General features: G+C 47.8%; 1 protein-coding gene and 1 long non-coding RNA gene across 2 annotated transcripts in view; one reads left to right on the top strand and one right to left on the bottom strand.

Annotated features, from left to right (window-relative positions):
- LOC147730957 (uncharacterized) overlaps nucleotides 1-25,868 on the top strand; it is a 334,638-nt gene that overhangs the window by 258,834 nt on the left and 49,936 nt on the right. The window contains exon 3 of the long non-coding RNA XR_015308408.1: nucleotides 834-1,051. This is a non-coding gene — a long non-coding RNA (uncharacterized LOC147730957). The remainder of the gene's footprint in view (nucleotides 1-833; nucleotides 1,052-25,868) is intronic.
- The window catches only part of DEPDC7 (DEP domain containing 7), a 346,534-nt gene that overhangs the window by 283,813 nt on the left and 36,853 nt on the right, over nucleotides 1-25,868 (bottom strand). The gene's annotated exons all lie outside the window — the stretch shown is intronic.

Raw genomic sequence — 25,868 nt, 5'->3', positions numbered from 1 at the left:
GAGGGTCCTACCAGTCAAGGCACGATTTAATTCATAGACAAATATCTATGGGTAAACTAGTGATGCCTCAGGCTTTACTTAGGATAGCTCTTGATCAACTGCACTTAGCAACCCATATCTAGAGAGACCATTTGTCTATGCTAATACAACAAGATTGGTTTGCTCCCAATTTGCATTATATGCTTACCATGTACCTTCATAATTGTACTGTTTGTCAACAATTCCCTCCAAATCCCACACCAAAGGTGATAAATTCAAACACTATGACCAGAAGGACCTTTAAAAGGTCTTCATCTTGACTTTGTGGCGATGATAGACAGGTGCAACAACGATCGGTATCTCAGTGTTGGTTTGTCCTTTTTATTGAGTTGAAGCAGGAACTTGCTTCCACTCTGATCCTAAATCAGCTATGTTTCTGATCGGGGAATTCCAGAAGGGATAAGATCTGATAACAGCACGCACTTTGTCAATGCAATGTTCACACATCTCACAACGTTAGGGAGAAAGCATAAACTATTGTCTGCTTTTTGTACCAAGAGTAATGGCATTATTAAGCTGTGTAAGCGCTCACTGAAGAATAAGATCAGAACCTATACACCATGATACATAAAAAGTGGCTGTACTGCTTACCATTAGCACTACTTTCCATTAGGAACATACCTAGTTCGGATCATCGGGCAACACCCCAAAAAATAGTGGCAGAGAGACTCATGAATATGCAAATACCTGCCACAAGATTAAAGTACAGGGAGAAAGTACAGCTGGAATTGTGAATGATGAAATGCATGTTTCTCTCTGAATTAACAAAAGTTGTAAATTTCATTTCTAAACAGGTAACCAAAGAAAGGGAAAAGTGCCCAACTGCTGAGGCCGAACTTCCAATTATGCACATAGGTGATGCAGTTTTTGTGAAGAACTTGGTCCGGAAATAGAAAGACCTGAAGCTCAACGGACCTTTAACTGTGACAAGGACCACCCCCCACTGCCCTCAAGGTAGATGGCCGGAAGCCATGGATCCATCTACCGAATGTTCGGATAAACCCTGCAACATGTAAGCACTGAGAGCGATGTAAATTGAACAGGGAGGGGGGGAGGGGGGATGGGAGAGAGATTGTGACCGCAAGTTTTTTTTAACGAGGAAACAAAAGTTATGTATATTTTGTCTTTTTCGTCCCGATACCATCATTTCTACTATTGCTTCTTTATAGTAATGAATATTTGAGTTCTAATATGGTTCACATTCGAAGAGTGCAGTCTACTCCCACCAATGTGTCTCATCGTATTCATACCATGCGGTTAGATAATTTGTGGTACCAACATGTCAGAAATAGATCAGAAGGATCCAATGTGTGCGCTCATTAATTCCTCATGCCAAAGGCTTAGATAAGTTACACTCAACTAAAGAAATACCCCCAAGCACAGCTTTAGTTCTTCTACATCTCTACCTGTGCAGGATTAAGGTCCTAATGCAGCCACCTCATTATGGTAGCAGTTTCTAGCTAATGCGACAAAAAAAAGGACTCTTAACACGTTGTCCTAACACTGTAGAATGGATACAAATGGTCTTAGGCGTAAGGTTTTTAAGAGTGAAACGCCCACCCACTGAGTGTAATAGTTATTTAGTAAATTGTTTACTCTGAGATTGTGTTTGTAGGCCACGTTTTAGAATTACTGAATCAGTTTATACCCATGATCAATTGCATTCGGTTATCAAATTTTCTTGTAGGGTCATGCCTTTATGAAATGGTACTGATATTATTCAGGCTGCAGTTAGAAACTGTGCGCACATATGGGATGATAATATTGCACAATACACTTGGATGAATACTGCAGGCAGTTCTCAGACATCATGAGGTGAACGTCTGTTCCGTTTCTTTATGTTTCAAAGGAAACCTCACCATTAACGTAGGACAGAATATCAACTTAATGCCACAAGAGATAACACCAACATGCAGGGGGCACCTCCAACCTCATGGACTATTATTGGCAGTGTGGAGAACTACTGTAGGCTCAGTTAACAAATAATCAGGAATGGCCTCTGAACACTTGTGACTTTGCACGCCTGTCTTGGTAATTACAAGAGTTAAGATTAATAAGCTGCATGAGCACCCCATAAACCGTCCAAAGACTTTGTTACATCATCGAAAGAGAACAGCTGCAGAATACTATGGCACTACCACTTGGAAATAAAGATACCCAAGAGTACTGGTTGTTTAATTTTGGTCAGTTGTACTTTGAAAGTATTTTGCTGTTTGTTTAGGCAAAGGCAACTGCTCATTGGCTGCAGATAACTCGATGGGAACTGTCGAAATTCATCAATACCAAGAAAGATAAATGAAGAGCTGCGTGCCATGAAAATTAAGATTTTGCAGCATAGTTATGTACGTGACATTTTGAAGGAGGAGTATGCACCAAGCTAGGAACCCATTTCCCAGCAAAGGGTGCGGACAATGACATTTGTCAGAGTCTATAGAAACTTTGCACACTCTACAGAAGAAAATGGTAGATGAAGGAGGAGCCCCAGACGATTTAGTGGGGTGTGGGGGGGGGGGGGGTGTTTGCTTTAATACCATTCTGGATTTCAGGACTGTAAAAAAATAAATACCAGCTCTTGGGGAGCTGGTATGTTTTGGCATTCAATTCATCTTAGCATGTTGTTGTAGGATCAGTACAAAGGCTGGAGGGATATTTGAAGTTAAGTCACCTAAATGAGTTGTAGAATCCCAGGGCAATACAGATCATCTAGTGCTAAGTACAGACGCAGGATTAGAGCCAGGAGCTGAAATATCAACTAGAGAGGGGAATGTTAGCGAGGAAACGAAATGTGAAGAGGTTACACCACCGTTAAACATAGTGAAAGCAGTGCAGGCCCACTTTCAAAAATTAGGCAAAACAGGTGAAGAGTTCAATAGGAACTAGAGTGTATGATCAGCAAGGTCTTAGTTAAGGGAAAGCCTGAGTAGCATATAACAATTTATAGTCACAGCACAAAAAACATGGATTCTGTGTTCTCAGCAAACAGAAAATATGACTGAAGAATAGGAGCAGGAGATAGAGTTAACCAAGTGTACGCAGAATCTGATAAGAAGTCTTGGGAGCAGAATAAAAACATGCATGCATAAGAAACAAGCAAATAAATGGTTTGTTATGCCTTGTTAGAATTACAATAAAGAATGTGTGCAGGAAAAGGTCAGAAGTGTAAAGACAAGTGATGCGATTTGATGTTTTGTAACAAATATGTAATTATTAAGTAACCTATTAGTTGACCTTTTGTAAGAGACATTGTGCGACTATTTAAGGGGCTGACTGCGAGCAACCATTGAGACTAGCTGTTTCACTGTGTGGGTATAGCTCCTTTCCCAGTCATGACAAACCTGCCAAGAGGAGTAGTGTCTTCTTACTTGATCTCTGTTCCCCCACAACACCATTTCATGGAGTGGTTAAGCAAAAAGAAAAAAGTTAAAAGTAGTTCTCTAAAAAGCTACCAGTGGAAGGACAGAAGCCTGTGATAGTAAAGAGTAAATGCTCCAAGAGGGAAAATACTAAATGGACAAGAAAAGTTACAGAGTAAGAACCAAGGAAATGAATAACACAGTAGGCAAAGGGCAGGCAGAAGGCCTCTGTAGGTTATTGTCAAACCCACACTAGGTCTTTCGCAACCAGGCAGATGCTTATATACCACCAGGGACATAAACCTCAAGAATTCAATCTGAAAATCAGAACTAATTCCGATAGAAAGGGGTAAATGAGAGGAGATGTAAATTCTTTGTTATAAGAAACCTCTGACTGCAGAACTGCCTCTTATTGAACGGTCACTCTAAAAGCAGTGAAGCAAAAGATCATGGATATATAATATGTTTGAGCTTATGCTGGGGACCTCAATGAAATTCATAAGAAAATAACTTTGGCTTTGCTCTACAAAACTTGAGACCTTAAAGAATGTCATGCTTTTGATATATTACATTTGCCTAGCCAGCTCTTGTGCTGTCCCTTTGAGACATGCTGTATTCAGGATATGGGCACTCGCCTCAGCCCATGTTCTGTTCATACATTTAATTGGCTCCTTGCAGTGTATTTCGGCATTCTTTGCATTTCATCGATTTTGTTAGCAGTCCCGCTTTCATGCTGTTTAGTACCCCCCCCCCCTCTCTTCTGTTGCTACCTCCCAAGAGGACAGCCCCTTTGACCCGCATCATTAATCTGTAGGTTTTATTTACCATTTCAAAGCACTCGTTAATCAATTTTTCGTGGTAGCTGGCGTTGCAGCACACATACACAATTCCCCTAACCCGGACTCAGATGCTTCCTAGAGCATCTATTCCCTGCACTCCCCATGCATTGCCACACAAGCATTTGCATCTCAGGGCGCAGTACACTTCCCACTAGTTTTCTTTTGTTAGTTAGCCTTGTGTGGAATTGTTTAATATTAATAATAAGTTTAATTTCACATTTTGAACAGACATTCTTTTTATACAGTTCATGCAAAGACTAGAAGCCTGTTCCACAGCGCCAGAGTCTGCACCTCGGTTATGCTTCAGGCACAGTTCCACATTTACCCCCAACCCAGAATAATCCGATGCTTACGAGGGCGCCTGTTCCATGCACTTCTCCTTCCTATATTGTCACACATGGCATTGACTTGCTTCATGTTTCAACGGCATTTGTATTTTAAAAACAGTAGCGTGTGTAGGCATTTCCAGTTGCAACAGTAGCGTCTGTATAAAAACTTTTTGGAAGCTGCACCACCTTTCTTTTGCTTTGCATGGTGCGGCATGTGACTTTAAGCGGTTTATGCAACCCCCCCCCCCCCTCCCACTTCACATTATGAGCCCTCCCCCCACCCTTTAAGCACGAAAGCAGCCTTTCCCTCCAACAAGCGGCAACGAGTCCCCCATTCCCCATTCCTCCTCCCACAGCCATTCGCTGCTCTGCCCAACCTCCTGCCTCACTCCAAAGGGTCCCCCCACTCGACCATGGCCATCATCATGCTGCTGTGAGTGGGCCGGAACGAACCACCTTGACTCCCAGGCCCAGTTACTTTGACAGCGCTAATCAGTGCATGGAAGAACCAGGCTACAAGGATGTACCACCCTTAACTTTGTAAGTGCTGAAACATGCGCCTACAAGGTACGGGGCTTCCCAGCGGCACTACGTGTTTGCGTGCAGCTACAGTGGTAGTGGAGGAGGTCTCCCGCATAGTCCCGAAGTGTGCTTGTCTTAAGGGCTGGTGGTGGCGTAGAACAAGTTATGGCAGTTTGTAAATGCGGTCACTACAGACAAATATTTCAGAGTGAGGAGTTTAAGCATGTGAAATGACAGGGCCACGAAGGAATGCTTCCAACATTCTTCCCAGCTCAACCTGTCGCTGTGAGCAGAGCTGCCACCAAGTGTCAGACTTGTGATATGGTGAAAAGGACGAGAGACTTGAGCAAAGCGGTTTCAGACAAGGTGCGATTTATCTCGTGGGACAAAGTGCATACATGCCAACCCTCCCGATTCAGGCGTGAGACTACCGATTTGATGGCTAGTCTCCCGCCTCCCGATTCTTGTATTGAAAAACCCGATTCCATGCGAATTGCAGAATGATCGGCTTGAGATAACTTAGAGCTAAATTGAGTTCGGACATGACCTCTGCTCTCTGCCCTTTCTCCCCCGCCTCCTGTAGTTGCCAATACATTATACCCTGAGCCCGTCCTAAAATTATTGCCTTAATGTGAGCTTAGGCAGGCATAGGGGCGAGGACTCCGGAAAGGAATTTTGCCTGGCTGCTTCCAGCGTAAAAGTATTCCTCGTGTGCTCCAGCAGGCACTAGGGTTTGGTTTCCTGTGACTCGAAGTAGGCTCTGCCAGAAACCAGCTCCTGAAATATTGTCACACCCCGCTTTTCTGTGCTCCTGACACACGTTAAGGTAAGAAAAAAAGAAAAACCAAGTGAAACCTATCAGTAGCCCCTGGGAGAAAAAATGCGTTTCAACCAAGGTTTCTGACTGTTTATTTGAACTTTGTAAAACTATGAAAATTAAAATGTTGATACCAATCTCTACCTCTGACATTAAAGCTTAACTCTTTGTCCTCAATTTTTTTGGGTGGGATTAACTTTTTTGGGGGGTCCGTTTCACATAGTGCTTACAAAAACAGAGATTAGAACTCTGTTTTTGTTAGCGCCAACAATGAAATGCTGGTTCTCCCTATACTCCAGATGTGGTGTTAGGGGAAGAGTTGCATACTTTGAAACTGGGGAACCAGTTTCAAGTCCCAGCAGTGGTTCAAAATCCTGTGATTATGGGCTAATCACTTAATCTGTGGTACCCAACTCACTTAAATCTGCTGTAATCGTCCCTATATTGAAAAAACCTGGTGCCGATCCCTCAATCCCAGCCAATTTCCGTCCCATCTCTCTCCTACCGTTCCTGGCGAAAGTACTCGAGCGTCACGTCACCTACGCCCTGAGCTCTTTCGTGGAGAAGAACGGGGCTCTTGCCCCCCGCCAGGCCGGGTTTCGCCCCGCACACTCCACGGAGTCCGTAGTGCTTTCGGTCCTTGATAACCTCAGGGAGGGAATGGATACCAACCAACCTCAGGCCCTGGTTCTCCTCGACCTCTCAGCCGCCTTTGACACGGTGGACCATTCCATCTTACTTTCCCGTGTCAGGGCGGCGGGGATCGGGGGTACCGCGTTGGTCTGGTTATCCTCCTTCCTGAGGGACCGCACCCAGGCAGTTCGCCTGGGTGACTTCACTGCGGACTTCCGCGACATTCAGTGCGGGGTTCCCCAAGGCTCCTCCCTTTCCCCCCTCTTATTCAATCTCTACATCTCCCCTCTTATCTTTTCACTGCAACAAATGGAGGTCACCGTATTTAATTATGCGGACGACCTCCAGCTTGTGTTCAACCTTTCCTCTTCCCCCGACTGTCTCCAGCTTTCAAACTATCATGATTCACATCCGAGACTGGATGAACCACAACCATCTTAAACTCAACCCAGACACGACCGAGCTGGTGTTGACGGGTGGTTCATCCAGCCCCTGGTCCCCCATCTTCTGGCCCCCTTCCCTTGGTGCCCCACCTGTTCCCTCTACCTCAGTTAAAACTCTAGGCATCAAGCTCAATTCCCAACTCACCCTTCACTCCCAGGTTAGTTCTGTGGTTTCTTCCTCCTTTTTGGCTCTTCGCACTATTCGCAAGGTGTCCCGTTTTTTTTCATTTGATGCCCTAAAACTTATCACTCTTGCCATGGTCGCATCCCGCCTGGATTATGGCAACGCCCTATATGCAGGTATCCCTGCATATAGTCTTCGGCGTTTGCAACAGATCCAAAACCAGGCGGCGCGCCTGGTGTTCAAACTCCCAAAATCCTCCCATACCACTCCCCTCCTGAAATCTTTACATTGGCTTCCTGTCTGGGCCCGTGTCCAGTTTAAGCTTGCATCTATCACCTTCCAAGCACGACTGGGCACGGCGCCAGCTTTCATCTCCTCGGAGATCATTCCCTATGTTCCATCTAGGGAACTGAGGTCATCTTCCCAATCCCTTCTTACTGTCCCACGGTTTCGAAGAAAGAAATGGGGAGGCTCGAAGTTTGCGACCCTCGCCCCAACTTTTTGGAACTCTTTGCCTGCAGAGCTCAGAGCTTCAACCTCATACCTGTTATTCCGGAAACAACTCAAGGCATACCTTTTCGCCAAATCCTTTAATTAATACTTTAGTTTCTCATTCAGGGATGTGGAATTCCTATAGCCCGACGCCCAGGACATATTGTTTGGGGTCAAGGGCAACAAGTTTTAATGTGCATTTTGTCCTTGGGACAAGCAGGCCCAACCCCCTGAAGCACAGACCCTTTGGCTGCCAGTTTGCAGTACCACATTAAGGATCAAGGAAGGGCACTGCCTGCAGTTAAGTTAATATTTGTGTGCATATGTTAATGCTGTTCAAACTTGTATTTATGGTTCAATAATTGAGAGCCTTTATTATTAGGCTGAGCGCTCTCAGTAAATGTAAGTTCTGACTGCACTACTGACAGTGGTTCCAGTATAAAAATCTGTACACATGGTTTCAAAGTTTAGCAATATGAGGCTATGCATAATGATCCCAGAATGCTCTCTGATTAGATGCAAATATTTGCAGAAGCTTGAAAGCAAGATTAATGATTCTTTGCTTTCAATATAAAATGTCCCTAAAAAATGAAAGTAGGAAAACATTTTTTTTGCTCAACTACTGTAAAATTTCAGGTACCATTTCTTTGCAGCATCATTTAGTAAAATGTGTTGATGCATGCTAGTATTTTCCCAAAATATTCATATTAGAAAATCAGTGTAACCAGTTTCAATAAAATGATGGGAACATAATAATAAACAAGCATTGGCAAAGCCAGTAGGTCTGAAATGGTGGTCAGCTTTTTAGCTTTGGCAATGCGTGACTAGTTGTGGCATGGTTTTTGTAAAACCTTATTGATGTGAGAACTGCTGGACCCTCACCATTATAACAAACATTTGCAAAAGCAAAAATTGCTTTTGGTCTAAAAAAAAAAAAAAAGTACACACTTCCACGTTAGTTACTTTCACTGAACAAAACTACTTTGTGCGTCGATATACTCCTTATGAAAGAGCAGAATGCTGTCACTCAAGTGAAGCCAGCCGATACAGAGAGAGAATTTTAATAAACACTCAAGTTCATGGTTAACACCAGACCAAATTAGGGACCCAATAATTAAAGAAAGTCTCAAAACGCACCCTTGGTTTATGTCCTTGCATTAAGGGCAGCTATATGGCTTTCGTGAATTCACAAGAATTTACAGAAGTAGGGCAAGAAATAGTACTAGAAAATATTTGTGAACTGCATTTTAGCATGATTAAATATGCATGTGTAGATTTGCTCATGCGAAAACCTGAGTGTTTGCCAGTTTATTTTCCCTCCAACCACTTTTTTCCCAACTCTGGAAGAAGGTTTACGTCTGCCATGGTCAGGAGTAAATTTCCAACATTTCTCAGTATTGGAAAAAATTAAAGAAGAGTTGTTGAAAACCCTTAAAACATGCAAGTTAGTAGGTTTGCACAGACTCAAAAGGACATTCCACCCCTGGAACTATTGTTTACCACTACCTTCAGTCCCAGTATCTAGATCTGCGGAAACGTAGCAACATAGAGGGATTACTAGTATTCAAACACTACTATGGTATAAGCCCTGGCATAATCAGAGAGGCTATATAAGAGCTCTTTTATAATGAGATTGCTGCCATAATTTGTCGCCGCACAACATGGCACCAAAGGGACAAGTGGATTTTGTTACAGGACAAGTAGATTTATAAAGCAACCTGCCCCATGGACAAGTAGATATTTTAATAAATTCCACACCCCTGTCATTTTTCTCCTACCCCGGGTTTTCTGCTCTGACCTCTTTCAGTTTTTAGCGCCAAGAAACCGCTGGTGTACGTGCGCTGTATAAATAATTTTAAATAGAAATAGAAAAATAGAATCTACCCATGCCTATAAACAATGAATGGTGACATTGTGTAATATAGCTGGCGCTTATGTAAGACACTTCAGTACTTTTGGGTCAGTTAATACTACATGAAAAATTAACAAAAAGGTAAAACCAAAGCCTTAGCATAAGTAAAGACAAATAGATACATATTTAGAGGCTGATTTGTAAATTGTGGCTTCCCTGTTTAAATTGTGTGATTTTAGACAAATACTTTATTTCACCAAAACTAATTTTTCTTAAAGAGCGCTTATTAAAGCATTTTCAAATATGGGAGTTCAGAATATCAGTTAATCTGGGCAGTTTACAGGTTTTACTTGACACATGACTTGCTTTAGTTCACTAATGGTTTGTGCCTCAAAACTCTCACTTGTAAGTATTTCTTAGTACAGTGCTGTAATGTGACGGTTTAATGTTAAAGCTTCTACATGTTAGAGAAATTCACTTTCTTGAATTTTGAAGATATTTTGTCATATTTTACGCGATGTTTGTTGTATGATGTACATAGCAAACATTCTCACTGCCCAGCTCATGCACGTGCCACACTCCTGGCTCAGCTCTCCCTGTTAATTTGCTGGTTCTCCTCTCTAAGAAAGCATTATCCTTTAATATCAGAGGCAGGTACCCATTTACTGGCTGGCTGAATTGCACAGTGAGCAACTGGAAAATCGGGGATCATTGCTTTGTCCTTAATTCTTGGACGGGGATATTATAGTCTGTGACATATATCAACATGTTATTTTTGGCAGTTTTACACAGCACAAACCAAAAATAGGAGTTTGGGACCGATTTTGTTGCACTAGCACTATCTATTGTGCGGCTGCTAAAAATAAAATCCTGATTGCCTGTTGCACAATCTCCCCTTTCAAGAATTAAGGACAAAGAACTAACCTTTGATGTTAAAGATTGTACCCATCTGGTAGCTGAATTGCACAGCATGAACCTGGAAAAGTTGAGGATTAATCCCAACTTCTCTGCTCGACCAAAATGTCTTCCTGTATAGCTTCAGTGATTCATCGGTATTTTCATAACTTCCACCTTCTGCTTAGCAGCATCCAGAAATGTGATTCTGTAGCCATTCCATATGCACCCTTCTTCGTCGGGTATCTCTGTGTGGGATTATGAACATTCACTAATTTTGAGGACAGAAGACACAGAGCCAGATGTGTATTACACCTACCCTTTATTATAAATATGAAGAAAGTGGTATAAGAATCACAACTCGAGTTGACACACAGTCAAGAGGACTTAGAATTGCTGGGGACCCAAGAAACCACCCAAGGTAAGTAGATAGGGATCCCACGGAGAGCATGTGCAGTGTGCGAACATAACCGCAGTCTCCGTACAATTCAATGTGTATATCAGTGCACGGTGCAAACTGTGCTTTAATGTGCTCTCAATAGGTTTGTGCTAATTGGGTGGTTGTGTGCATGTATATTGTAATGCTGTGCATGACTTGGCATATTCTGAGCAGTGACCCATGTCATATGACGTGTCATTTTGGAGATGCATGTAAAAATTGTATGTCAGTGATTTTGTTATTCCCAGGTTTCACAACATGTGAGCATTTTTGAAATGCGCTATATTTTATTGTTTGTAATTTCATCTGTGTATTTATTTCATTTATTTATGGTAGTTTAGGTTTATGTAATTTAGGGTGATGGTTTTTCTTCGATGTCTAGGTGAATTAGATTTTTTTTCAAATTTACTTTATTAATGTTTGCCTTTCTCCTATTAGTGTTATATCCTGTCTGCATTGGTTTTCAGAGTGATTTTCTTGCAGTGCATGTGAGTGGCTTACTCCAAGGCTTGGCTGGAGAAGATTTGAGCCTGTCTGGGCAGTTTAACAGCTTGAATAACTGTGGGTGTAACTTATGAGCACTGGGTCTGCCTTACACTTTTGTAATAGTGGTTATACGTATTCATGCCCTCCTTATTCCCCCTTACTTTTTGTACTTTTCTCTTCTTTTCTCCCACTTTTTAGTAGGTATTGTTTATTTTTCTGACACCCCCCCGCCCTGGCTACTCCCACACATACTACAAAGTAGGTCTACGTGTAACCGAGTTCTGCTTGTAGTGGTAGGAGCCCTCCGAGAAATGCAGCAGATTGAGGTGAAAATCTACAGTGTGGATTTTGGCAAATAGCACTTAGTTTTTAGAGACGTAGTACTACAATAGTATTATTCTGAAACTCGGAAATTGCCTATTGTTTATAGTTTCAACATTCGTAGTCTCTATGGCCCAAAGGTAAATGTATCAGTGACCGTCAGAGGCAATTGGAACAATTGGAGGACAGTCACACAAAGCAAATGTGCGCCTTCATCCAAAGCAGTTCTGAATTACCTCTGGGTCGCGTTCCCACTCTAAAAACTAACACTCTTTGAAGTGCAGAGTGACTCTGCACTTTAAAGAATGTTAGTGTTTATAGAGTGAGAACGCAGACAGGTGCAGAAAATGTTTCTCACTCTGAAGCTACAGGCCCTGCCACGCGTGACGCACCTCTGAGAAGCATGCACACTGGATGCCAGCACTGGGCCTAGCTTCAGAAACCTGACAATAGAAATGTTTGACGCTAGCCCCTTCTGGCACGCAGAGTGTATAGTGGTCAGAGGTGCGTGGCACTGGCAGGGCCTAGCTTCAGAAACAATTCTATCTACATGTTTTTTGACACCCCTTTAATAATGTACACTGCATTTCATTGCTTTATCAACCTTCTTGCTTCTCAAATTTGCTTGAAAATGCACCATTTACCCACTCTTATTTCAAAATTTTCTCAGGGGTGAACCCCCGAACCCTCCTTAAGGTATTCAGGATCGCAAGCTGTGCTTGCTCGCTGCAGTGCACTCCCACAGATGTTTACAGCCCACAACTTTCAAATACCACCAGCCACAACTGCCTCCAATCTATTTTATGTTACGCCTGACCCGTTTCGTGTTACGCGTTATTCAGGTCTTTCCGCCTGCGAATATTTCTCCCTCTTATCGAAGTTGAAATGTTGGCATGTATGAAAGTGCTCAATGTAGGCAGCGTGCAATCCAAGGGGGAGCAGCCAAATTCACTTGCATCCCTGCTGCAGATAGAGCTGCCACTTCAGGGTTAGTCTGCTTAACAACGCTAGGTTAAACGAGAGGGCGGAAGCTGGACATAACGTGGAAACGACACTGAAATTGAAGAGAAAATTAATCTACCACAGAATTAGACCGCCTCCTCTGCACTCTTGAATATACTTTTCACTGACTTCCTTGGCTCTTTTAGCCTTGCAGAGCAGCTGGACCATTTGGAAATATTTTTATTTCCCTTAAATCTAGTCCACTTCTGCATGTGGAGTATGCCAAAACAAGTGCCAGTGAGATTATGACCTCCCGGTGGCCTGGAGGTTAAACACAGACCTACTTTCCTTCAGGAAGACTCTAAAAACGTAGCTTTTTAATCTCTAACTAGGTCTTTCTCACTCTCTCCCCCCCGCCGTCAAGGCGCCAGGACACTCTAGCTTGAGTAGCTCTAACAAATACCATATTTCATTTCAACCAGCATATCAGCCGTGAACACAAGGTGGCACGATTGCTTGACTCTGGATTCTTTTCTCCGAAACTATCTAAGGGGCTAAATTGGTTCCTTCTGAAGAGCTTGGTGCTTCAGTTTGCATTTCACAGGTTTTATTTAACCTTGCATTACCTATAAGCGTTATCAGGGATTTTGCATTTTGTGTTTTTGTCAGCCAGCATATCACTTGTCTCCCCTCCCTCATAACCTCATAACCTATTTTCAGGTTCTCCAGCGCCTCAAAGCCATACAAATGGAAATAGCCCTATGATTTTTATTTGCAGTGGAGTGAATATATTTGCAAAGTGAAAAACATGGTCCATGCCAACAGGGGCGGCTCTAGGCTCATGGCGGGCCTGGGCAGGGGGCGTAGGTAGGGGGCCCCGGAAGAAGGGATCCAGGCATGGCGCAGCGCGGAAGCCAGGGAAGAGGGTGTGGGGGGAGGGGGGAGGGGCCAGGGTGTTTGAAAGTGTAACAGAGCCGGAGGCCCCCCCAACTCCCTGCCAGGGGCCACCACGCAAGTATTGTATTGTAAGGGGTGCTTATAGAGCGCACTGACACCGAGGGTTTCCTGGCGCTGGTTGGATGCAGAGGGGACAGGGGGACTTAGTTAGATTGGGGGGAAGAGCCAGGTTAAGGATTTACGAAAAATAATCAGAGAGTTGGAGATTTTAAGAGAAAGAGGGAGGGAGTTCCAAAGTTTGGGGGCCAGATATGCAAATCTCCGGCCTCCAGATCTGCAGAGTTTAAAAGAGGGGATGATCAAGAAGTGAAGATGGGAGGATCTCAGGTTCCGGGATGGGCAGTAGGGCCTGATGAGAGATTTCAGAAAGGCGGGACAGGGCCCAGCTAGCGCCTTGAAGGTGAGGCAGCCGATCTTAAAGGCCGCCCTCGAAGTGACAGGGAGCCAGTGCAGTTTGGAAAGGAGGGGCCTGGCGGATTGCCACTTCGAGATCCCAAGGGCCAGTCTCGCCGCTTGATTTTGAACAGCTTGCGGTCTGGCCAAAGATGTTTTAGGCAGACCGTGAAAGATAGCGTTCGAAAAATCTAAGCGGGAAAGGACGAGGGCCATGATGACTTGCAGGAGGGCGTCAGGTGTAAGGAGGTAAGCCACTTTCCTAATCCTGCGTAGCTGGTAAATGCAGGAAGAGACCACCGTCCCCACCTGAGGCCCAAGGGATAGACCGGAGTCAATGGTGACCCCCAGACTCTTCACCGAGGCCACGGGATGGGAGAGGGGCCAAGTTCCGCCGGCCAGAAGTGCGGCCCCCCAGAAGGTGGCGCTCCTACCGGGAAGGAGGAGCTCAGTCTTACCGGGGTTCAGTTTTAGCTGGTTCTGGCCCATCCACTGGAGAATGTGGGACATGGCTGCCTGGAAGTTGGGAATAGCGGAAGGGGAATTGAGAGAAAAGATGAGTTGCAAGTCGTCCGCATAGTTAAAGACGGTTACGTCCCACTGCCTCAGAGAAAAAAGAAGGGGGTCGAAGATAGAGGTTGAAGAGAAGAGGGGATAAGGAGGAGCCCTGGGGAACCCCACAGGGCGAGTGCTCCTTAGGAGCCCTGAAAGTGCCCAGGCTAAGGGTCTGAGACCTCCCGGTCAAGAAGGATTTGACCCAAGCCAGCGCCAGGCCTTGGATGCCAGCCTGCTCGACACGGTGGAGAAGGATGTAATGATCCACCGTGTCGAAGGCGGCTGACAGGTCTAATAGTACCAAGGCCTGGGGGGTACCCTTGTCGACGCCGTCTCTCAGGGCGTCCAGAACAGCCAAGATCACTGTCTCCGTAGAGTGGCCGGGTCTAAAGCCGGCCTGGTTAGCCTCGAGAAAGTTGGAGCTCTCGATAAACTGTGAGAGACAGGCGGTGACGTGGGCTTCCAGGATTTTAGAAAAGAAGGGCAAGAGGGAGATGGGGCGGTAGTTCGCCGGGACGGCGGGGTCAGCCCCAGGTTTCTTCAGAAGAGGCACCAGCACGGCCTCCTTGAAGGAGCTAGGCACCGTGCCGGAAGAAATAGAAGAGTTTAGCAGGGGGAGGATGCAGTCGGGTAGAGAATGGCAGATGTCCCGGAGTATGGAAGGGGGACAGCAGTCGGCTGGGGATCCAGACTTAGTGCGAGAGGCCAGAGTGGCCAGAGATGTAGGATCTAGAAGAGGGAATTGTGTGAGCGAAGAGGTATTGGGGGGGGGGGGGGGGGGGGAAGGGGGAGACAGATCCAGCGCCAGGGGGAGTGACTGGGATGGTGTCCTTGATCAATACAATTTTCTGGATAAAAAAAGTGCTAAGAGTGTTGCACGCTTCCTGTGTGGGGGCCTGAGTCGGGAGCGTCCTGGGATCGGAGGTAAACTCGTTGAGGACTTTTTTGGCTGCGGAGATGGCAAGTTTATACCTATTGCGGGCGGCCACATAAGCATCTCTACTTAAAGAGCAGTAGTCTCTCCTCCACTTGCGCTCGAGTTGACGGAGTTCCAAATGGAGGGTTTTAAGATGGGGTAAACCATTTATGGGAGTTGCTGTGTCGGGATCGAGGGAACTTGGTTAGGGGAGCGAATATGTCGCTGGCTGTCGTGAGCCAGTCAGCCACATGCCCATAGAGCTCATTGGTACCGATGTCATTGGGAAGCAAGGGACGGGTTTGGGACAGGTGAGACAGCAATTTAGGGGAATCGACCACCCTCCCGCGGGGGATCCTGATCTTGCCAACCGCCAAGATTGTGGTGTCGATCAAAAAATGATCAGACCACACACAGGGTGTTATTAGTGGGCAAGAGGACTTGACCCCATGGGTCCAAATATGATCGAGGATATGGCCGCCACTATGAGTGGCGGACCTGACTAGTTGAATGAAGTTCAGGCTCGAAAGACCCTCGAACAGTTCGGAAGCATGCGGGCCGGCGTCCTCATGCTGGAACCAGTAGTTAAAGTAACCGATGATGACGATACGGGGGGGGGGGGGGGGTGAGGAGGTGGCGATGTTGGTCAACTGGTCGATAAAAGATGAGGGGAAGGACGGCATAGGGTGGGGGGGGGGGGGGGCGATAAAGTACCAAAAGGGTGACTGCACCCAACTCGGTCCCAAGACTAAGGACCAGGTTGTCCACTTCAGGGAGAGTCATGGCCGCGGAGGCAATAATCTTAAGATCCTTGCGTATTACCGCCGCCACCCCTCCCCCGGTGGGGTATCCATCCTCAGAGGATTATTATATTAAGGGTATATATTGGCGTGGTGGCCCCTGGGGTCTGGTGGCCCTGTGCATAGCTTGCACATGCCTAAGACAGCCCCTGACGCCAAGAGCTCTAACTCACAAATGCGAGACCTATTGCATTGCAAATGCTTAATTGCATATGGGATAAAGTCGTCTTCAGACTGAAGTACAAGGATATTGCAAGTCACCAAGGAATTACGCTACTATATAGATGCACCGACCCATGGGTAGAATGCATTTATAAAGTGAGGGAGGTCTGACTTTGGTGGCTGGGATGGTGTTTGTTTTAGTTAGCAGATGCCCAGATCCTTATTTTGAGTGGCTCTTGCTGGGTCAGGTCAAAGTCAAAGGCTCGGTGGTTGTAGGTTTCCTATTTTCAAAAGGGGTTGGATATATTTACTTCAGTTGCCGGGAAGCTTTTAATTATTCTGAAATGGTGGAAAGATAGGGTGGGGTTGGAGTACATAAATATAGGTACCCACTCCAGGATATATTTATTAGGTTGAGGACTCAGTCACACTGCATAAGCAGTGGGCAGAGCACCGAGATTTAATGTTTTAGTGTAGGGGGCTGGACCCGCCCCTCTTTTCCATTGGCTGGCCTCGTAAATGCTGGTCAGCCATTGGAGGAGAGGGGCGTCCCTCCCTTTAAGCCCCGTCATTTTCGGATTCGGGGTGTGTTTTTTAGGTTCTTTCCATCTGTGACGTCATACGTCACTCACCAAAAAACACGCCCCGATTCCGAAAATTTCGGAGCTTTGCGGCAGCCATTTTTGCCCGACCGCATTTCATACAGTCCAGTGATTTGATTTGCTTTGATGGCTTTGTTATCCTGATTGAACTGTTTAAAATTCAGGACTACAAATCGCAGAACAAAGAAAAAAATGTTGCCTGGAAGAACTTCACGCGTTCGACATGAAACTTCAGAGCTTTGTGTACTTTCATGCAGTTGCCCCTGAAAAGACAACACATAGAACTAGTGCTGCTTTATTGTGATCCAATTGCTTCCCCCCAGCTTACCGTAAATGGGCTCTGCCCTACCTTTTTATTTTGGCGCTACGAAAAACTGGCCATACTTTGAAAGAAAAGCAGTTTCTTTTGATGACTCCCGTAAAGCGGCTGTGTATCGTTTTAAGATGCTTTGGCGGCTAATGTAGCGCCTGGGGGGTTGGGGGGGGAGGAATGGGGCGGCTATTGAGCACCTCACGTACCAGCCTGACACACCGAGCAGGAAGGAGATCCTCTGGGAAACGCCACCGGAAAGCGTTAAATCCCCAGAACTAACTGACAACAGCGGAAGTGAAATGCGGCCAAAACCCGCTGGACGTCTCGCGCATCAGCCCGAGTGTTTGTTTGTCTTCTGGTGCTGGAGGGCGGAGGGGATTCCGGGCGGGACGAGGAGCCTCAGCGGGCGGAGGGGTGGGCAGAGGGGCCGGTGGGGAGCGGAGGCAGGCGCTGTCCGGGCACGCTGCGGGGAGCTCCCATGCACTAACCAGTCTGCCGGGGACTGCCAGCTGCCATAGGACCGTAGAGAGACCCCACACTTCCTGGGATTAAAGAGCAGACGATAGGTTTATTGTAAGACCGGCGAAAGGCAGACTGCCTGCTCGCCTGCTGTGGTAGCAGCCGGGGCCGCCCGCCTGCCCTTCTGCTGCCCATGGAGCCGGGGCTGCACTTCTGGGAGGCTCTGTAGCCGCTCCGTAGCCGCTTCAGTGGAGCTTGGTTTTGCTGTACTCCGGCAGCATGTTGGTGCCGTGCTGCGTGGGACAGGTAAGGAGAGACCATGCTGCTGCTGTGTTTGTAAACAACACAAGTGGACAGCTTGGAGTGGCTGAGCAGGCGCGGTTTGCATTACCCAATGCTAGACCAGGTGTGCCATGTAAATCTCGTTTGCAGTGTATTGTGTGGGGGTTGGCAAGCAGCCTAGATTTGGGTAGCCCAGACTCTGCTGAAAAATTGGTAGCCTCGTCCACACAGGAACAGCCCCTCGCTAGGAAGGCGCCGCAGGTGCAGCACCTGCAGGTCTGCATGGATATTCCAAGAGGCAGCCAGCGTCCCACCCACAGGCGCCTGACTGCACGGGGAAGGTGAAGCCATCTCACGCCTCTTCTCAATTGCGTTGGCTCCCAGTGCCTGTGGAAATGCCACAAGACCCCCACTCTGTCACTCCTTATCCTATGGGGGTCTCCGTTACATTGTATATGGTGTGTGCCTTAAAGCAGCGCCATCTTCTGTAGCGCTCTGCCACCCAGGAATGCGGGCCTATTGCTTTGTAGAATGCATCCGATATCCATAAGCAGCTGCTGGCCACTGACTCAGACGCCCTGCATTGTTGCCCTCTTTCAGCTTCGGGAACCAAGCTGGCAGCACGATGCGTAAAACCATGCGGAGAGCCGAGAATTCACAGGTACAACTGGCAGTGTGTTTTTGAACTGCAGTTGCGCTGGGAAGCGGTCTACCCGGATTATAGTTGAGCCTTTCGGAGCGCCTAGCCGTTGTAGTCATTCACGCTGATGCAGTGGGGTTGCTTTAAAAAAAATCTTGTTTCAAGATCACTCATGCTTTGTCACGTAACACGCATGTACGCGTTTTGCTGCTGTTGCACAACTAGGCACTCTATTTATCGCGACAAACGGTCTTCAAAGATTCTGACGAAAGGCCACCGTGTCACTGCTGTACAAGCTATAATTAATTCCTACGATGAGACGGTCCATGCGACTAAATTCTAAACATTTACAGTTTTGAGCAACCAGGTTTTGTTCCTTGCTGTTAATGAATATCCTTTGACAATATTGAATAGTTTTACTTTTCCTTTATATTCTGTATTTGGATGAAGAGTTAAAATGCACAACACACTAGAAGTTTATCTGAACCCTCATTTTCTTTTACTGAGATCACAGCTTCTCCCCCGCCCGCTCTACCCAAGTCTACAAAACTCCTAAGTAACACACGGACACCAAATTCTCCCACGAGACCCACTATGGTTCTATCAACTTATACTTTTCATCCAGCTAATGAAGCCAGATAGCAAGTTGCATCACCGCCTTCAGAAGTGTACCAGATATCTAGACACCTCGCATTGTTTTGTGTTTTTTCCAACATATCAGTCTATAGATCAGTGCCAACGCGCAGTTTCCTTTAAACAGTAACGGCCGTACAGAGATTTGCATAATGCCGTATTGCCATAAGTATGCCCTCGCAGCAATCCCATAGTTCTAGACTCTCGTCTTGACTTACTGCTTGATAAAATGCACGTTTTGTCTGGATTGTGCTGACCAAAACATAATTCTGGAATACTTTACATGTCTCTGCCAGTATCCACTGCATGGTGAGTGAATCGTTCCTTCCCCCTATAGGCATGATTTCCGCCCCTCGCTGCCCCGATTTTAAAACCCACATCTAAAAAGTAGGAAGTCTACATGTGCGTTTAAGTTGGAAGTAGATTTGTAAGTTTTGATGGATTCACAACAATCGCAGTGGGTACTCCTTAGAGTGCAGGAAGACTCTAGATTTCTAGTAGTGGTCTTCTTTGTCCGTACTCTGGTAGATTTGTTTCATTAAGTGGACAGTTTACCTATGTATAGCAAAAGTACATTTGCACATTGACTTCTTGCTTCCGATTTCCTTCAAGAAGTAAATCTGTTTTACTTGTGAACATTCTTTCCCATAATACCACATTACATTTTTTTTTCTCCCATCAGAGAAGCAGTTGCTTCGTTTTTCTGCAAGTTACTTCTTCAAGTGTATACATTGAGAGGTTTAGCATACAAATGTTTGTGAATTACCACTCGTCATCAACCCTAAGTTTGCAAAAATGGAAAATAGTGTTTTCCATGCTCTAAGTGCGCTAAATGATCTTGATTTTAAAATTCGTAAATGCATTTTTGCACAATTAATGTGTGCTTGGATGTACAAAAAGCTAATGCCCCTCCCCTACCTTCCCGGAAGGTATGTCCGAGAAAAAGAAAAGAAAAAAAAAAAAAAAGAAGAAGAAGAAGAAGAAGAGTAGGTCAATTTTAATGACGACAAGGTCCAGAAAATGTCATGTGCCACTATTGAAGGATTCTACACTGGCAGTCAGGCCTCTGTGGCATTTGAGTATAGTTTTTCTTAGACCAGAGTGTCTTTGGTGATGTTACATGCATACCATGGACTAATCTGAAGCTCTCGTTGTTTTAGGTTTGGTAGTCACTATAGGATCATACAAAAATATGCTTGCTTTCAAACTTGAAAACCATATGAAGTACAGAAAAGATGCAATAATCAACCTTGTGCTGTCAGCTAGTAGCGAGTTCGCTGTCTGTTTCCGCAACTCTGTGTTCGCAAATACTCTCTACTACTCTCCAATGCTCACCTATTGCCATTGTAAATGACAATACCATTTATTTATGTATTTAAAAAAAATAAATGGAAAAAAAAATGTAATGAGCAATGCCAATAGCTCTACCTTTAATAATGCCGGGTCCACTGCATTGTAAATGCTTTTTTTTTTTAATGCAAACATTCATTAATTCTGAAGGGAAATAAGTGCTCCAGTTCTTTTGACATGGCATAGCACATTATTCGCTCAGCACGTGTGTAGATGTAAAACCCTTATGGTAGGTTTGTTAGTTGGATTAAGACCTGTGTCCTCCAGCAGCCACCTCTTCTCCAACCGTCTAACCGAGTGGGACCTTGTGTCCTGCATTGATGTGTTTTATCTAGGAACCCGATCAATATTGTGACTTTATGCCCCTATACGGCTATAATCAATGAATATCCCTAGAATGGCATAATAATCAGGGCCATATTTCAGTAACTCGCCTCTGCAGTTCTCGACACAGCAGAAGCTACTTCCTTAGATTCCTAGAGAGCACACAGAGTTCTTTCGACACACCAAACCCCCAGCAAACTGGGAAAGCCCAGCTTGCTTTGTTTTGATTTGTCATAGAACTCCTGCAAGCACTGTAAGAACGACCAGTTCTTAGTGACATCTTTGACGTCTTATGTCCAAAACTTACGTCAAACTCAGCACCTTTCGGGGGCGTGGCTACGCAAGCGGTGATGGCGGTCGCAGCTTGCTAGAGCTCCCGCCGGCCTGCCATTTATCCGACGAGTTATCCTGGTCCCCAAGCCCACAAACCCACTACCGGACCAAGGCTGATGTTCCTGGAGGTGCCGGGACCCATCCGGTGTGCTCGGTGGCGATCTCGTGCCCCCGGACGGAGCTGAGCAGCGAGGGGCGAGGTGAGGCCTGGTGGCCGCGGAGCAGCCGGGGCCTCAATTTTGGCGGAGCTGCAGAGTGCGCTGCTTGGCGCTGCTTGGCCCGGGAGCGACCGCGGTGTTTGCTGTCCCTGAAGCCGCGACACTGCTAACGATCCTTCTCCCGGGGCCGGGCTGGGCCGAGGAGAGGCACAGGCGCCACGAGTGGACAGTGGCTGCGGAGGCGGCCTGGTGGCCTGGGCGCAGCCGGGACCTCGATTTTCGCGGCCTCGTGTCGGGCCGGGGCCGGCGGCCTGGAGGAGTGACTGGCACCCCCGGCGACCCTGGTCGGAAGCAGACGGACGAAGGGCGCCCAGTGGCCCAGCGGGCAGCAACAGTGAGTAGTGGCTCTCCCCCCCCCCCGGGGCCCGCTGTTCAGTGACATTACCGGTGCAGCAGCGCAGGACGCTGGGGGTCCTCGCGCCTCCTGAGGGGCGACGCAGGTCACAGGGGGCCCTGGTCGGCGGCGGCTGGGGGGGCTGTTCCTGGGGGAAGTGGCTGAAGCCTGCCCCCTGTTTCTCATCTGCCACTAGTTCTTACCGAAGAGACTTCTTTCGGGTCTCCCCTCCTGGGGGCCGGCGACCCTAGTGGCCCTCATCCACCCAGACAATCATGACCAGGGGAGGTGGTGGATCCACCAAGCAGGTGACCATCGACAAATTTACTGGCCCCGGTGGGGGCCCTGGATCGTCGGGGGGTGGTCCATCTTGAGGAGGGCCGGACAATGCAGCCCTTATGGCGGCTATAACCCAATCAAGGGACATGCTGGACGCAAAGATAGGGGCAGTTGGTGCGGATGTAACCCTGTTGCGCCAAGATCTTAGAAACGCAGTGGCACGGATCACGGAAGCCGAGTCCAGGGTGTCGGTGGTGGAAGAGGATGTAAGTGCCCTTAAGAAAAGAATGGCGGCGATGGAGACCGCGCAGCGCACCACTGCGCTCCGGGTGGAGGATGCTGAAGGGCGGGCGCGGCGTAATAACCTCCGTTTTCTTGGATTTCCGGAGAACTGTGCCAAGGGCAATATGGAACGCTTTCTCACACAGTGGCTGGAGTCATGGGTGCCCCCGGGGTCGCTATCTGCCTGTTTTATTATCGAAAGAGCGCACCGCGCCCTGACGCAAAGGCTGCCTGAGGGCGAGCGGCCTAGGGCAGTCATCGCTAGGCTGTTAAATTACCACGACAGGGACGCTATACTGAGGGAAGCCAGAACCAAGGAAACCCTCCTGTATGAGAATCATAAGATCATGATTTTCCCTGACTATACTAGACTCGTGCAGCAGCAGCGCCATTCTTTCGTGGCGGCTAAGGCTAAGTTGAGAGGTCTTAAGCTACAATACTCCCTGTTGTACCCAGCGCGCCTGAGGGTGATATTCCAGTCACGGACACTGTTTTTCGATACCCCGGAAGACCTTTTCAAGTGGACGGATGAAACAGTGCGGGTCAGACCAAATTCTCAGCCAGGACTTCATCCGGGCACCCCTGAGGGTTCACCGCGGGTGCAGAGAGACCAAACGACGAAGAACGGGCGATCCCAACGCTCCAAATCACGCAGGCGTGCGGCCTCGTGGATGGCTCACAAGACACTGGTAGAACCGAGGATTCGGAGCAGTCGGGAACGGATCACTGAAGCCTACGGAGCCTTGACTCCATTTTTGCTAATAATGCTGTGACTCCTGGCCGAGTGCGCTGAGCCGCTTGAGACCTTGAATTGCTGGCTATTTTGCAGCTCTGAGATAGTACTGCTTTGATCTCCTAATTGTGGGAAGAGTTCTGGTGGGGCTGGGGACTTGGGGACTACGAGATAGGGGCTACCACTCTCCTAATTGTGAGTGGGACGTCAAGGGGAGGGGGGTGTGTTTACGGTTTCTTTTCTGTTTGGGATGTTGGGATCCATTGGTATGGGTGGGCCCGGGCCCTCGGTTTTGGTCTCGGGACTACCCATGCCGCGACAGGTACTTCATGGTTCATTGAGGTATAGGGTGGGGGGAGGCGGGGAGTGGGGGGAGGCGGGGAATGGGCGGTCGGGGGTGCGACTGCTGTGTTGGGGAAGGGAACTGTTGCAGATCATGGGGCAAGGGGGTGGGAAGTTTTTCTTGGGGTAGTTAGTGTACTGCATGTGTGTACCGAGATGATGCTTTGTGTGGTGTGTGGCGGGTGGAGCGGGCCTAAGGGGCTTTTATAGTGGACTCCGATTGACTATGGCTGAATCGACCAATCGTCTCCCTGTAGACTATGCGGGTGGTTACGTGGAATGTCAGGGGGTTGTTAGACAAGATTAAACGTGGGGCGGTGTTGCGATGGGGGAAAAGAGAAGCGGCAGATGTATTATTGCTTCAAGAGACTCACATGATGGGCACGAAGGCACTGGGTCTACAGAGATTTGGCTATCAGCAGGTTTTCCACGCGGGGTTCTCCAGGGGATCCAGGGGAGTGGCCATACTGATACACCGCAGGGTGGCTTACGTGCACGAGAAGCAGTGGGTGGATCCACAGGGCCGCTACTTGTTTGTTAAGGGCATGGTGGGCACGGAGCCCGTGGTGTTTGGGAGTGTATACGCCCCCCCCTCCCCTGCAGTGGGCCCTGGCAGAGCGGCTGTTTGCGGTGTGGGAAGACGTCTCTGGGTCACTGGCAGTGATTGGGGGTGATTGGAATGATGTGATGGACGTGAGTGTGGATCGCCGGAGACGTCGAGAGGTGACCGAGACCACCCCCCCCTCCCTTCCACCCACCAGATTGCATGCAATGAGTGAGGGGCTAGGCTGGGTAGATGCTTGGCGACATATGCACCCTGTAACCCGAGCTTATACGTATGTCTCAGCAGTACATGGCTCGTTCTCGCGGTTGGATTATATGTTTCTACCTGGAGAATGCTTGTGTAGGGTGAAGGGCGCAGACATCCTTCCGAGGGGCCTGTCCGACCACTCCCCAGTTTCGGTTACAATAGATCTACTTCAGAAACGGCAGCCGTTTAGGTGGAGGATGTCCTCGTGGCATCTCCTGAAACCGGAGTATACTAAGCACTTGCGAGAAACCATAGACCATTATTGGCGGGAGAACCTGGTGGAGGGTGCAGACATAGGTGTGGTGTGGGAGGCTATGAAACCTACCATAAGGGGAGTCGATATCGCATGGTGCTCAGCGGCCCGTCGGCAGCGTCGTGAACATACTACAGAGGCGGCTGCCCGAGTGGCGACCCTCGAACAGGAACACAGTGCTGGTGGTGATGGGGTGGGTCTGCGGCTGCTCCTGCAGGCACAGCAATCGTACGCGTCCCTGTTGCTAGATGAAGCCAGGCAGGCGTGGCTAGCCACAAGAAGTAGGGTGTATCAATGGGGGGACAAGTCGTGTTCCATGCTCCATAGATTGTGCCAGCACAACTTCCAGCCCCTCGTACTACCGGGTCTCACGAACGGCAACGGGGAAGTCCTGACCGACCCGATCGACTTGGCGGCAAGCTTCGCCACATACTTTACTGATCAGTATGCCCCGCGCGACCAATTGCCTGAGGGCGACTTGGCCCGCTTTTTCGCAGAATTCCCGCCGGTGCCAGTGTCGGATGAGACCAGGGAGGCCCTGGATGCACCCCTCACGGCGGAGGAACTGGGAGACGCATTGGGGCAACTCAATGCCGGTAAGGCCCCTGGACCGAATGGCTACCCATGTGAATTCTTTAAAAAATTCCATGTGCAGTTGGGACCTCACTATCGCCGGGCGCTGGAAGCGGCCCGTACTCGGGGTATGCTGCCACCAGACTGGCGCCATGCAGAAATAGTGGTCTTTCAGAAGCCTGGCAGACCCCCAGATAGCCATGATTCATATAGACCCATCTCCTTAATTAATATTGAGGCTAAGATCTTGGCCAAGGCTCTGGCGAACCGTCTAGCTCCACACATCACGGATTTAGTCCATTCGGACCAGGCGGGCTTTATGCCCCACAGGGCAACGCGACATAATATCCGGCGCGCACAGGCGGCGATCGACGCTGTTGGGGCCTTGGGGGACCAGGCGGCGTTGTTGCTGGCCGATATCAACAAGGCCTTCGACTCGGTTGGCTGGTCGTACCTATTTACATTACTATCCTGGCTCAACTTGGGCCCGGTCTTCCTGTCCTATATAAAGCTCCTATACACCGATGTTACAGCCTCGGTGCGGGTCGCCGGGGCAGTATCAGAGACATTCCGCATAGGCCGAGGGACCAGGCAGGGCTGCCCGCTCTCCCCCTATCTTTTTGCACTGGCCATGGAGCCCCTGGCGGCAAGAGTGCGCTGGGATGCTCAGATACGGGGCTTTGTATGGAATGCTACCTTGTCGGACAAGATTGCGCTGTACGCGGATGATGTCCTCTTTTTCCTTACTGATTTGCAACGCTCGGGTCCACGTGTCTTGGAGATCATGCACCAGTTTGGA

This window comes from Lissotriton vulgaris, chromosome 2_1 (genome assembly GCF_964263255.1).
Source record: "Lissotriton vulgaris chromosome 2_1, aLisVul1.2, whole genome shotgun sequence".
Lineage (NCBI taxonomy): Eukaryota > Metazoa > Chordata > Amphibia > Caudata > Salamandridae > Lissotriton > Lissotriton vulgaris.
Note: the sequence above shows the minus strand (reverse complement) of the source record. Positions and strands in the feature narration are given on the sequence as shown.